Source organism: Falco peregrinus, chromosome 12, assembly GCF_023634155.1.
Source record: "Falco peregrinus isolate bFalPer1 chromosome 12, bFalPer1.pri, whole genome shotgun sequence".
Classification (NCBI taxonomy): domain Eukaryota; kingdom Metazoa; phylum Chordata; class Aves; order Falconiformes; family Falconidae; genus Falco; species Falco peregrinus.
Window position 1 is genome coordinate 20,369,457 of NC_073732.1, and position 14,465 is coordinate 20,383,921.

General features: G+C 43.0%; 1 long non-coding RNA gene across 6 annotated transcripts in view; it reads right to left on the reverse strand.

Moving 5' to 3' along the window:
* Nucleotides 1-316: 316 nt before the first annotated feature.
* The window catches only part of LOC129785401 (uncharacterized), a 266,771-nt gene continuing 252,622 nt past the window's right edge, over nt 317-14,465 (reverse strand). For 3 of the 6 annotated variants that reach the window (XR_008749459.1, XR_008749458.1, XR_008749461.1), the window contains 4 exons: nt 14,222-14,387; nt 12,855-13,224; nt 7,284-7,376; nt 317-6,681 (listed from right to left, as the gene is read on the reverse strand). This is a non-coding gene — a long non-coding RNA (uncharacterized LOC129785401). The remainder of the gene's footprint in view (nt 6,682-7,283; nt 7,377-12,854; nt 13,225-14,221; nt 14,388-14,465) is intronic. The other 3 variants (XR_008749463.1, XR_008749460.1, XR_008749462.1) reach the window with 3 other exon arrangements.

Genomic DNA, 14,465 nt, shown 5'->3' on the forward strand with positions numbered 1-14,465 from the left:
ACTACTCTTCTTGCCCAGGCTTCTGTCAGCCTTAGATGTCCTGAATATGCAGTCTACCAACTGGAATACAGGTACCTCAGGGCTTTAGCAGAATGAAAAAAAATAAATCAAAATCCAAATCATTGAATTCAGAGAATACTAAGACCAGCAGTGGGTTATAAAACAGATTGACTTGTAAGAACAATAGAACTTTTGATCCCACTTTCCTTAATTAGACTGGTAACATGGGACAAGGTACCAAAATCACAAGCAGAAATATATAAATGTCATGAAAACACACAAAAATGAATACAAAAATGTTTTAATGTTATCTGATCAGAAATTCCATTTTTAGAAATATAACAAATCCAAATGGCACCATTACTTTGTAAACATCTTCCCTCAAATCCTTTGAAATGTCAATGCAGATTTTAAATACAGTTTTACAAAGAAAACGATGTAGAAGAAGAACAAATAATTACAATGTATTTGAGAAAAGTCCTGATATGAATTTAGAAAGGACGTGACTTCATGATAAAAATACATCTGGAAGAACAGCAGTTTTGGTTTCTTTAACAATCCTCAAATTTTCCTAGCAGGAAAGCTGGATGGGCACTCTCTGTACCATCCCTCATTATTTTCAATTATTAGTTTGTTTACCATTAGGTAACAGATTTGAAGTTACTTTGACTTCGTGATAAACAGCCAGTGGGAGTTCTGAAAAAGATATATTAAATATCAGAAGGAAAACAAGCGAGTTTATATAAAATGGAGCCTGATCCTGCTAACCCCTGCTCCTCCAAGCAATCCTCTTTCTTTTCTACTTACTGTACAGTGTAAGAGCTTCAGGATTAAGTCAGATTTTGGAACCATAATTCCATTTATTTGGAGAGGCAAATGTGCCTTTTGCTCAGCATAAATGGTTTCATTTAAAAGGAGGTTGTCAAGGCTGAAAGCACATTAAATTCACGTTTAGAAGAAACTTTGTGCAGTTTCACACAGGCCATGAGACTGCCGAGCCGGAGGGATGGGGTGGATCTCAGCAACTCCACCACCCGGAGCAGCCCCACAGCTGCTCTCCCCAGCCCCGGTCACCACGTGTCCAGCAGCCAGGCCAGCGAACACCCGCCGTGCTCACACGCCCAGATGCACATCACACACATGGATGCAGCGCGGCCAGAGACCCTTCCAATGGTCACACCTGCAGGAACGCCAGGGCCAGCGACACCTCCCACCACCACACAGCACCCCGAGAGCCCGTCTGGCCCCGGTGCACCCCCTTCACCACCACAGTCACTCCTGCTCCAAGTCAGCAGTGGGAAAATAGCTCCTGGAATTTCAATATAGCATCCCCGTCACGAGGCTGGTGGGGTGCTGACAGTGCTGCGACACGTTACGCTTGCCTGGAATGGGAAAGAGCAGCTCATGAAATAAGCTGCAGGTACCACACAAAACACAGTCTGCCACACACTTAAAGTTTATGCTGAAACATCCATCACTGAACCCTCCACTTGAAAACAAGCCTGCCAGCAACAGTACATGCATACACACGTGTATGTGCACACAGATACACAGAGTTTGCTGTTTAATTTTATAGGGTTTTTTTTTTCCTCTTGAATTATCTCCTGTAGATAGAGAAGACAGAACAGAATGTCATTTACTGTTCACAGCATTTTTCATACAGTATTATGCAAGTCACCAGCAAAAAATAATAATCATAGCAACCTATAACCCCTTTTTTACATGCATTAATAAACAGCTAATTCTGAACACACCATTTTGCTTGCAAGCCTCAGGTCTGAGTTATGTTACATTTATTAAAATGCATCAGAAACAGTCAAATCATCCTTTAAGATCATTCTTAATAACATAGCATCATCTATAGTTCCCTGCAAAAGACTAAAAATATTCTGTTCTGATTAGCTTTTTTATTTTTACATTTCATCCAGCTCAGGAGTGCTGCAAAATAAGTCAGCCATTGTCAGCCTTTCACAAATAATATATTTTCCAAAAGGAGTTATTATAATAGTTTGGATTCAACTAATGGTTGAATATAATTGATTCATACATCCTTTTTTAAAGAAAACTGGGTTGAGTCATTAAACAACTCCAAATAAGTCATTATTTACCCCCAGATTATTAGACAGCTTTTCTTGAAAGAGCACTAAGGCATATTTTGCCTCAGTTCAATATGAAAAAATTCATTTCCCCCAATTTCAGTTGGTTAGATATTAAAATCTCAGAACTTACTCAGCTTTGTTCAGTGTCTCAAGTGTAAGAAGAGAGTTGGGTACTCATGTTTACCTCTGTCAAACAACGGTTAGAATACAGCCCTTCTGGCAGAACACTATGAAAATATAAAACCAGTAAATGATTCCCAGGAAATTCAGAAAACATCCTTTTCAAACAATTCAAGGTATTTTTGTGGAGGCAGATTATTTGCTATTTTTAGCTTTTCCCACTGTCTAGCTTGTCTAATTGGTCCTTGCGTGAGTGCTCTGGCCCAGGGGTTATTTTGCAGCTCTAATTGCAAGGAAAGGATTACATGGCTTTGCTTGTGTTGGAGATGGGGCTCAAACCCTCAGAAAAAAACTCCCTCCCCTGATTACGTACCTACCCAGCCCAGTCACTCAGTTTTCTGATCTCATCTGTAACTTCAAACCTTCTGCTGACAACCTGATCGCAGACAGGTAACTGCTGGGCGCTGCCTGCCATCGGGGAGCAGGTCTGCCTGACCAGCGCTGGAGCTTTCCTGCTGGTGCTTCTCTGCTACAGACACATCTACTCACATAGTGAAGACATGCAACAATTACCAGAGATGTTACCTTGCAATTTTCTTTGAAAAGTCATGGAGAGATTCCCATAAAATCCTCCTCACTGCAATTCTAGCTGGAAATCCTGGCAACAGCATAGTGAAGTCAGGCTCCATGCTGGAAATTGGCACTGACCTGAGAATTTTTATTATAAAGGTATCTGCCCACCTACCTACCTACCTACCTAAGCTTGGGGGATTTGACTTTGTCAGACATGCTAAAATGCCACAATCAGAACTCATAGTGGCGGACCAGCTAAACTGCATGACCTAAACTTTCGGATGAGAAAACCATTTTGTACCCAGGTTTCGTTAACACCATTTTGTGGATGCACACAAGGGCTCTTTTGAGACGTTTTTACCTCAGCCCACTGGGTAACCTCACCAAGCAGCAGTCTGGCAGAAGCACCTCTCATTTCAGAGCTTAAGAATCTGGCAACACAGCACAGCTCCTCCCAGAGAGCAGAAAGAAAGATGGATCTCCAGCAGGAAAGTGGAAAAGCTCAAATCTGTGATTTTGCCTTGGCCACATAAAGAGTACTCGCAGTTTGGCCCAAGCCTGAATTTGCCATTAAAGTAGCCCTTGTCTACACAAATGTTAGGAGGCAGTCCCAGCACCGTCACAGCCTGGCACATCACTGTGAAAAAGCAGTCACTGTCATCTCCTGCAAGGGTACAGCCCTCCTCTGGAGCAGCATCTATCTGAAAATAAATTCATTTTCCTGTGACAGTACAAATGTTGGTACAAAGGTCCGGTCTATTAGAGCAGTTGTGCAAACACAGTAATTTCAATTACAAAGCAATGAAGTGCTTTACAGACAGTTGGAGGGTCCAAGGCTGAGATCCTGAAGCACCAACATATTCACAGCTATGCAAGTGTTAGGGACTACTGACGTCTCAACACATGCAACATCCTACGCTACACTTGGCAGATTCCATTTAAATTCACAGGCCTATAAGCATTTTCAATGGGGAAATATCACAGTCACATATTTACAGGAACGTGTGAAAAAACAGTAGAAATTAAGCCAAGTAACTTCAGCTATTAATGATTTGAGGTTTGCTTGGGGTTTTTTGCCTCTTGGGAGACACAGGTTTCTAAATACACCATCAGGCTCTCAAATCAACATTTGAGATACTCTGTTCCTCCTGCATGCCTCAGATACACATGGGTTCGCTCCACATCTTGTGCTTGCTCTGCAGCCCATGTGATGCTTTGTTTACTCACTGCACAAGCAGATACGTGCAACAGCCATTCCGCGGCAGAACGACTTGTCTCAGAGTACACCGCTTGCTTACGCTGGAGTCTGCAAACATTGGGCAGCCGATGGGCTCCCCTCCTCCCCGCTCAGCTACCCTCTGTGTTTTGGGTTCAAAGCGAAACTATCCCAGACTCAGGGACCTCAAGGGAGCAGGACTCGGGAAAGGCAGAGAGAAGCACTGAGGGCACGAGCGCATTATCAGAAAGAATTTGAGTGCTCCCAGCAGCCCAGCAGCAAATTAGAAAGTTTTGGCTCCCAAGAATGAGTTGTGTTGTTTGCTCCTGCATACTGCAGCTGCTCGTCCCTCTCCCTCCCCACCCCCCTCCTTTGGGTGGTTTATTACACACAAGCTACTAATGAATGGGAGCCGCTGTTTTACAGTACACCACGCTTACAGGACTTATCTCTAGGCCTACCACAGATTTGACTGATCAACAGCAGGGCACCACCATCATAATTCTTCCTAGAAACAGGAGGATAAAAAGGGGTTTGTTGGAGGTTGGCTGTGTCTGCAGAGAATCCTGCCTGCAGGGCCTGCTGATGCCATCGCGAGCTGCTATGGTCTTTGGCCTAATAAGGTACAGAAACAAAGATTGTTCACTTGTTCAAGAATACTAAAGTACCCAAGTGACGGAAAGTGGAGGCAGCAGGGCACACATCCAAGTGGGATTAAGGCCACAAGTGCAACGTTACAGGGCTGACTGGGTGGCAGAGGGAATATCTGCCTCTGAAAAAAAAATTCAGTTCAAACATAATTTATAACATGTCACTCACAGTCAGAGGTGGCTGTCATTAAGAGTTAAATGTTGCATTGTGTTCAACTTATTCTGATAAAAAATTCTCTAAGCTGCTTATATGTTATCATAAGTCATGAGAAACCAGAGCATGGGCATGGGGAGGGGGGAGAGGCTCTCTGGGGCAGGATGGGACCCAGGCTGGGAGGCAGAAATGCTGGAGCAGAGCTGAACTGCCGGGACCTCAGCGTAGCATGCCCACCGTCTGCATGCTCCAAGGACTCTGCGGCGAGCCTTAGAGCCTGCCAAACCCATAATACTTGTCAAGTTCCAGGCTCTACTTGGACAGATTAGCACCTTTTTTAACTTCTACGCATTTCTCCCAGCTAGGGAGCCAGGCAGTAACACCAAGATGATCTAAAATGGTGCGGTGCACCTCCGTTCAGTGGACCCAGAGGAACGCCAGGGAAGAGCTGAGGGCAGCAGGGCTGCCTACAGAGGGTGAATTCACCACGGCCGGGAGGCTTAAGTGTCAGCGTTGAAGGAGGAAAAAGTAACCAATGTTGGAGCCAAGTAAAAAGCCCTGAAGTTAATATTGCTCACTGGAGATGGGACTGGGAACACAACAAAAGGAAGCAGCTTCCTTGGGGACAATATTAAATGCCACTGACTGGCTTGGCAGTTTTGAAGCAGTAGGATTGTTTTCTCTGGCTTTCTCTGGAAAACCCAGCAACAGACCCCACTGAAGTTCAAGGAGCTACATCATGCACAATCCCACTAGACTTTACAGGCTATTTAGGGAAAATTTCACCTACAATTTTTCCCCTACCTCGTTTTGGGTGTAGAGGGAAAAACCTGTATGGAATAAAAAGAAATAACCGTCATAGGAGTCTGTCCATTTTCACAGGTCTTTCAATAGCAGCGCAGATCGCTTAGCACAAACACCCACTGTAATTCCCAGTGAGGAGTGTTTCTCTGGTGCAACTCTTTCAGAAAGCCCCAGCTTGTTTACTCACTGGCTTGGGCTGCCTGGATCACGTTACACCTGCTGGGGCTGCTGGTGATGTGGGAGGTTGGTTTTAAACTGGCACTGTTGCTTTTATAAAGCCTTTAATGTCGTAGGCTCTAGCTATGTTCAAGATCTCAACCACCAAATCAAGGCTTGAGGGAGTCTGGGCTGAGACATCCCAGTTCCCCATTCCCGTCACTCAAGTTAACGACCACAACTTTGCTGCGGTAGGTATGGGTGAAACGTTTCAATACCTGCCCTCTGTGCTGGAACAGCTACCCCTACCTTTACACAGCTACTGATAGAACACTTCCTTGGCCTTCCCAACTGCATTTCTTAGTTACGTTCCTACAGCAGGGTCTTGCAGTGTGCCTGGCCCCGGGTGCTCTGCCAGGCACCAGGGGATGAGCTACAAACGTGGGGGTATGGTGAGTCATGAAGGAAGTATCATTCACTTACAGCCCAGGTGGTGGGGCAGTGAGCTTTGCCCTGGGTGGAAACAAGATAGAGGGCATCAGAGTATCAGTGATGGAAGTTCTTCCATGGTTTCCATGCCCTCAAAGCCTGGTTCCCCAGCCTGTGCTTGGTGCCTCTCCATAGCTTTCAAATTTACTCCAGTCAAAGGACAAAAAACTGAACATCTTCCCTGCTCCCCTGAAGCATCATTTTGGTATGTTACCTGTGCCTGCTCTGGCTAAGGACCAAGGGTCTCCAATTTGTCTACATTACTTCAGAAACACCCTAGAAGGTACCCAGTTTTCTGGGTACTGAGCTGAAATGCAAGCATCTTACCAGCTACGCAGCGCTGTCTTCAGACGGGTTTGCAAGCCGATGGGTTAATCACAGCGAGCTCAGAGGTGGCTGCTTCATGTCTGCCCATGGATGCTGCAAGACACCACGGGCAAGGGTGGGGAGGATGGAGGGGCTGCGCGCTCCGCGTGCAGACACAACGCGACGCCAGGATGCATTTATGCCTCCAGCCTATACATCTCTGCCTGAGGTGTTCCAGGCTTCCAGCAGCCACAACTGCAAACCCCTGTCCTTGCAGAGAGCACAGTTCACTGTGGCCATCTCTCTCCACGGTGACCCGGCGGATGAGATGGGAGCTGCGTGCACCCATTCCTCCTAGCCACCCAGCCACAGTGGCGTCTGGAGCCCACCCACGTGTGGGAATTGAACACAGGGAAATGTGTGTGTGTGTTTGTGTCCAGGGGTGGTGCATTTGCCTGTTGTGCAGCCTTAAAAGTGTGCATGTTTAAATACAGGGATGCAAGTTACGGTAAACAATCACATTTTAGCAAATAAAAGTTTAAAATAGATGTAACTGATCTGTGAAGACATGCTTTACCCAGCTCTGACTTCTGTCGGATACCTGGGTAGAGGCAGGTAGTAGATTAACCGTGCAGCTACAGAAACCGTGAAGGCTTGCAGAGGAACAATTAGTCAGAATTTGCATTTTATAAAATTGAACCTTTTATAAAACTTACAATACAGCTACAGACAAAGATTTCTTCAAATAAGTATTCCCCTCTAATCTCTGTCACATGGGGTTTGTAGCATCTTGACAGTATTGTGAGAACCTGAAAATGTAAAAGACAATTTTTCAGCAAAAATGAAATTCACTTGTTTATCTTCACTCTCTGTACAGAGTGTAAACAGAGAGAATAAATAAATAAATACTGAAAAATACATTTGTTTTAAATAGATATGAACAAAGGGTTTAACACATTTGCAGCATGTAATACTGTTTTTAAAACATGATTTTAACCACCTGACACATTCAGTTAAATACAGAAAACTCTCCAGGTTGTATTTGCATTCTGGAAAAGCAGTTACAAAAGAAAGTATAAGTGCAGCAAATCATTCTGAAAATAAACTGATTTAAAGAGAGAATGCGTCCTCCCTGAAAGGCTGCACACTACTGACTTTGTAATAGTATTTGAAAAACCTGCAAGTATCCTATTTTTCCCCATGAAGCAGACACACTTTCAGAAGGACAGACAGACAGTTTGGTCTATGCGCCAAGAAACCATGAGAAAAAAAATGACTGCTAAGAGTACAACATTTTCAGTTAGGGCCCTTTTTTCACTAATATTCAGTGAAATTCCTAATGCAGTTCATAGTCTTTATTTAAAAAAAAAAAAAAAAAAAAAAAGGCAGCAATAAACGATGGAAGAAAACCAAATCCTTTTTGCCGGCAGTGACACTGCCACTTTAACGGTTTCCCACTGTACTTGGGGTTAGTTGCCAGAGAAGCCTTGTTCAGCCTATTTGGGGGCCCCATGAAATGCTGCAAGCGTTACTGAAATGAGCACTTGTCTTTTGTTGTGCTGCATGCTAGCACCATACAGTGCTGAGCTGATAAATCCACTTTTTCTAACATAAGCATTTTTCAAACAAAACTACCATGAGACTGATGAGTAATGCCAGCTTGCCAAAAAAAAAAAACAAAAACAACACACACACACCACCACCCCAACCGCTGCTGACACTGACAGCTGTTAAATTCACATATTCACAAAATTAGATGTGTTACATAACTGGAAACTACAAGAGCAGCTCACCAGCGGGAGGAACTGCTACGCAAGGTGTAACGAGGGCGCAGAGGGGCTGGAGCACACGTTGGATGGGCACTGGCCCACTAATGGCTGTGATAAAGCTGGGTGCAGCCTGGAGCACGCAAGGGTTACCGGGTGCTCGAAACCCTGCATCATCCGGCTGTTTGTAGTTTGTTCAGGGGTGGGGGCTCAGCAAAGCCAGAACACATGTGGAAAAAATTGTATCAGCGCTGCTATGTATGTTACGAATGTAAGGGTAATTTAAAAGCCCAAATGTCACTATATGCAAGGCATGAAGCAAAAACTGAGTCTAAAAGGCTTATCAGCAAACCTTCACAGCTAAAAGACAGCAGTGGAGAAGGTGGAAAGTGTTAGGCAGAGTTAGGCTTGACAAAATCCAGGTAGCTTTTAGTTTGCATCAAAGCTTTCAGACATATAAAAGCACTTTGAAAAGTTGTTATTATCATTATTATTGTGTGGACAAAGAGCTGAGCTCCGGAGGTCTGTAATCTGCCCAAGGCAGGGCAGGAAGGCAGTGGCAGAACGTCACCCCATCACCCGATCACCAGATCACCTGCCTTTATTTCTGTATCTATTTCTAGATTGGTTTGAAAAACTTTGACAAAAACGTCTGATTCTGGAAAAGCCATGGGGCAGATGACGGAGGAAAGGCATCATTAAGGGCTTTTGAGAAATGACAGGCTGTGGCGCGGGTGGAACAGAGCAGAAGAAGGAGCAGTGCAGGGAAGATGGCAATGTTTGCAGAAGCTGCCAGACCCCCACATGTTGCTGAGATTGCCAGAAATGGGGTTCCGAAGAGGGCTAAGCTGGAGATAAATCAAAGCAGAAAACAATGGACGTCTGTATGAATAGCAATAAAAAAATCCTGTAATTAAACCACCACTAACCTCAAGCTAGATTTTATACATGCAAAATAATCTACACTTCCATTTTGTCTGCTTATGGCTGAATTCATTCTTTTTATATAGTAAGAGATTTTTTTTTTTATTAAAAGGATTTAACTTGGTAGAAAAGCAACACATAGAAGCTTTTTTATAAGCAAGTATGCCTGCTCATCAAACAAGAACTGAACATGAAATGACCAACTAAATGCATAGAGTTATGTGTGCTTTATCGTGTTTTCTGTAATAAACTAGGTTAATGCAAAATCAAGATGCACAGACAAATCGGGAAAAAAAAGAAACACAGGACTGAATGTTTTGAGAATGATGTCACCTAAGCCAGTGTGTAGGTACAGTCTGCTGCGTAGGAGAGCAGTGAAAGCACAAACAGAATACTAGATGTGCATTAAACCACAAACTAAAATAGCTGTGAACAATGGCCAAGTCCGGTTGCTCCTGGAACCTTAATGTAAGGAAACATCCTTATAAAAGATGAGACAATAGCAAGTCTATAAATGACAGTCCCGTAGGCAGGGAAGGATTAAGAACTTCCTATAGCTCCTAAAGTATCAACTATATTGTAACCCTTCCACAAAGGCTGCCGTAAGTGCTTTCTCTGACTTAGTCCACCCAGAATAGGGAAAAGCATCAGAATTAGTTTGACTTTTCCACTACGTGCCAGCCGCGCACACACTCCAAGCGGCGAGAGGTAAAAGGAGAAGGAAATGCAGCACTTGTTCAGGACCTTCTGCCAGCGCACCTGTACGTCCCAGCGCTTGCTTGCCCTGCCTGCTTCCTCCGGAGTGTGCAGACCTTTGCCAGCCCTGATCCAGGCTGTGGCAACATGCTGCTTTCTAGAGCAGTGCTTCTGGCTCTCTGAGAGTGCTGGGAACACGGGGATTAGATACAAGCAAGCACAAACTAGGCTGAGGCATCAGTGTTCATTTATTACTTCTATTTTCTTCTCTTTATTTTGAGGGGGGGTGTGTTGTTTTTCTTTTGCTTGCTTGCATGAGTAATAAAGTGTGTTCATTTAACTGGGCATGTATTTAATCTGAAAACATTCCCAAAATGCCTTCTAATGCCTCATGGACCACAGGCTGAGACGCATTCCTGTAAAGCAGACATCCTCAGAGCTTTAAGGCTAGTAGATTGCTCTCAGCTCTCAGATTTTCTTGCAGACTGCCGCACAGTCTTCTCATCAAAATTTTAATTGATGACTGTGAACATTATTATTTAATACAGTCCCACAGACCACCTGCAGCAAACCTGCCGAGGCCTCATGGATAATCAGTGATCCATAGGACAGAGGCTGGGAACCACCAGTCCAGAGACTTTTATGATTCAGACTGTTCATCTCTAACACTGTATTAAGCCCATTCATATATATCACTCCACTAAAACTAAAACAGTCAACACTTCATAAAATATTTCAAAGAATCAAATGAAACTGAGTAAGCACTTCACTGAGCTGAAGGGGAAGGTGGCAAATAGTCCCACTGCAGCAACCTGCAGCTACCACTAACATATGCTCCTCTAGGCACTCCACATCCCAGGATGGGATGAACAACTGAACATGAAGAGGTACAAAAGATGCAAGCCCAGGACCTGTTTCAAGTAACATTTGTAGGTTTGCAGTTGGTTGTAAATTCAGTAGGATTTACAGAAATCAACACTAAAGAAAACTGCAGCAAGTCCAAGCTCCTGAGATCCCTTGTTGTTCCCTCTGCCAACAATTTCTCATTTCAGGCCTCAGGCTTTGGGGCAAATCTGGGGCAGTTTTTGTCCAAAAGTTCCAGTGGAATAGTTGTATCATCTGTTTTAGAAGTGATCCCCTTCAGTTTGTCAGGTAGAACTGGTGAACTCTGTTCACATTACAAAGGAGATATAAGCATTAAAAAAAAAAAAAAAAAGAAAAAAAGAAAGAAAACAACCTAGCTAAAAATTCTGCAGATGCTTTTGAAAATATTGAAGATTCACCTGCCAAGCTGCTCACCATTCCTTTTTTTAAAATGTTCTCTTCTGAAAACCAATCAAATGTGCTGGTCCTCACCGAGGACTGTAGGCTGTGCCTTGCCAAGCTTAGCTACATAAGGCACTCCCCTGAATCAACACGCTTGCTAATGTGAACAACTTGTTTGCAGCATAGTTCTTTTAAAAACCCAGTGACAGCAACAAACTATGATTGATATTCAGATGGAACTAAACAGTGTCACCATTGATATCTGCATGTGCAGGTCTGAGCCCTAAATTATTTTAGGGCACAGTTCAGCCACCCTTGTTATTCCTAGTAATGAAGCTCCGCTCTTCAGATAATCCACCCAAGCAGGTTACGCCAACCCTAAAAGAGGTTGGCCGACACTCTGGCCAACAGACATCCATGTGTTTTGGGGGACTTTCTGCAGAGCAAGGTGTTACTGCAAATAGAAAGTCAGAGACTCTTGCTGTTGTAACCTATGGGGCTTTTCAGCAGTACAATGATACTCAGCACGTGGAGCAGCTCAGACTCTCAGCCAGAACAGCATTTAACAGCCCCATCTCTGCACAGCCCCTCTAACCTTAGGGGAACTGAGCAACAGGTAAACGACTGGGAAGAAGGATGCCAGAGCCAGGCCCTCTCCTGCAAGGTACAAGAAGCGTTGGGGCAAGATTCCTGCTGGAATCAGTTTGAGTAAATTTTCTAAGACTGGAGCAAGTATTAAGCAATTTTCTTCCTTCAGAGCAGTTTTAAAGTCACTTAAATTGGGAGAGCATTTTCTACCTGGGAGACTGGACTTTGCTCCTCGGTGCAATTCCACTTACTCATCTGAGCAACGCTTGTGGAGCTGAGGTTTTGCAGAAGCCGGAATAAAACATGAGCGCATCTTTTCACTCAGAAGGGCAAGTTTCTAGATTTGATAACAAAACCAGACATCTGCAGCAGCCTTTCTCCCCCACATAGTTTGTTGCTTAAAATCTTAAAGGAAAAAAATATCATATTCTCTATAAATACAATCTTAGTGTGACCACAATTTTCTTCTGCAAAAATGCATAACCACATTTGTGGCTTCCCTATTTGTATTACAAATCAGTAAAGGAACTAGCCTGTGAAACTCTTACACTTTCATTCCACACTATTCTGAATGCTACATGATTTCCTAGTTTAAAAATAAAATTACAGGGATTAAGAGCCTTTTGAACCTAAAAAGAATGCACATATTAGGGAAGATACTTCCTAAAACATAAAAAAAAATATAGACCATATTAAAAAAGAATAAACAACCCGATTGAATAAACAGCCTCCTGGTTTTTATGATATTGAGGAAAAAAAATGCTTCACAGACATCTAGTTTAACACATGCCAGTCAGCTTCATTTACAAGTTCAAAATCCAGAGGCAGATAAAATATTTGTCTGGTTTGGAATATATAAAGTGCCAATTTTTCATATATTAATTCACTGAATTACTTGATATAATGTTGTTAGGGAAGCAAAAAAAAAATTGTTACCAGAAGAGTTTATTTAAGGAACAGTTACTGCTAATAAAAACTTTCCACTAACGAGGATTTTTAAAATTGTTTTTTAATATGCTTTTAATGACCTCTACTCCTCATACCTACCTCCTTGCTTCCAAAACTGTTTGTACTGTCCCCAATAACACTCAGTGGAAAGCTGTCGTTCCTGGCTAAATCCTTACTTAGGTTGGATGCTATGCCTCCGTTAGACAGGGTCACAAGGTCACAATCGATTTTGGAGGCCACCTGGAGAGTCCAGGCCGTGAACTGACTCAAAAAATTTATATCAGAGCTGGAATGGTCCACCTCCCAGGGCTCAGCCTGTGCTAACACCCCAACCGCAGGATGGAGCCTGCCAGGCCCAGCTCAGGGAGAGGCCAGAGTTGTTGACCCCGTTAGCTGACCTCTTCAAACTTCAGGAGAATTTTTCTGGCAGTTACCACGGTGACTGGGCACTCCAAGCTTATCCTTCTTACTGAAAAAAAAAAAAAGAAAAAAAAGAAAAAAAAAAAAAGAAGAAAAATATGTTAAAACCTACCTTGTAGGGATGTCTATCAAGAATCAAATACGTAAATGTTTTAATTGTTTGCTTCTCTCCTTGGGCTGCTGTGGCTCTGACTGGTACATCCAAAGCAAACATCAAGAAAGCAGTTTGGTTAAAAACATTTTGACTTCTGAAAAAGTAATGTTCAGTGGATTTAGCGAGTAGCGTTTCTAGTATCTGCCTGTGATAGCAAATGACACACTAAGAGGTTTATTGTGAAATAATATTTATTTTTCTTTCTGTATCTGTCTCCAAATTATTACCATTCCCTTATCAAATCCCGAACGAACTGAGAAAAGGCTCGGGGAAGGATTCCATGCTGCCTTTGGCTTTTTTCCTTTTAAAAACTAGCTGCTTGATGAAACATTAAGTAAGCGGCAATACGTTGCTTTGGTCTCTAAAGAAGAGACTGCGTAACCCATTTAATGTACCATGAAATATTATTTAAGAGGGGGGGGAAAAAAGAAAGAAAAGTTGTCAGACATCATTACTGCTGTTTTTTTCAGGAACTTCGAACACTAATCATTTCACACATAAAATTTACCAGGTAAGCAAGGTCTCGTGATGCTGACAAAAAACGCTTGAAACAAATCAAGGGATCAGAGAGCGTGTTAAGTAAACAAGAAAACAAAGTGCACTCTTCATTTCTAAAACAATAAGGGGAAAACTAGTGCTTCTTCATTTCAGAGCAATCACATATTACATATGAAGCTTTTATGTAAATTTTCCTCCTGCTCCTATACTTGAAATAGCATCTTGCGAAAGGCAGCACTGAACAGTATGCTGCATTATAGCTGGAAAAATCCTACTTAAGGGCTGCTGATGGCAAACTGTCAATCAGAATTCCCCAGTTGTTATGAACTGCTCATTTCTGAAGTACAGCAAACAGAGGTTTAATGATTGGAAGTTTAATGGCATTTTGTCTCACGCATGGTTTTGAAGTATCTTCTGTTGTTTGAAGAGTTAAATATGAATATTCAAATTGCTGCTCAGCCACTGCTCTGCACTCCTGGGCTTCTCCACTGGCAGTGCTGAGATGGCAGAGAGGACCGAGCTGCCTGAGTTGCCTCTCACAGGGGGAGATCCCGCAGATCCTGTGGGTGAAAAAATAAAGCAGGAAATTTGGGTGTGAAAAGCAAAAAGCACGTAACTGAGCTTTTGTCCCAGATTTG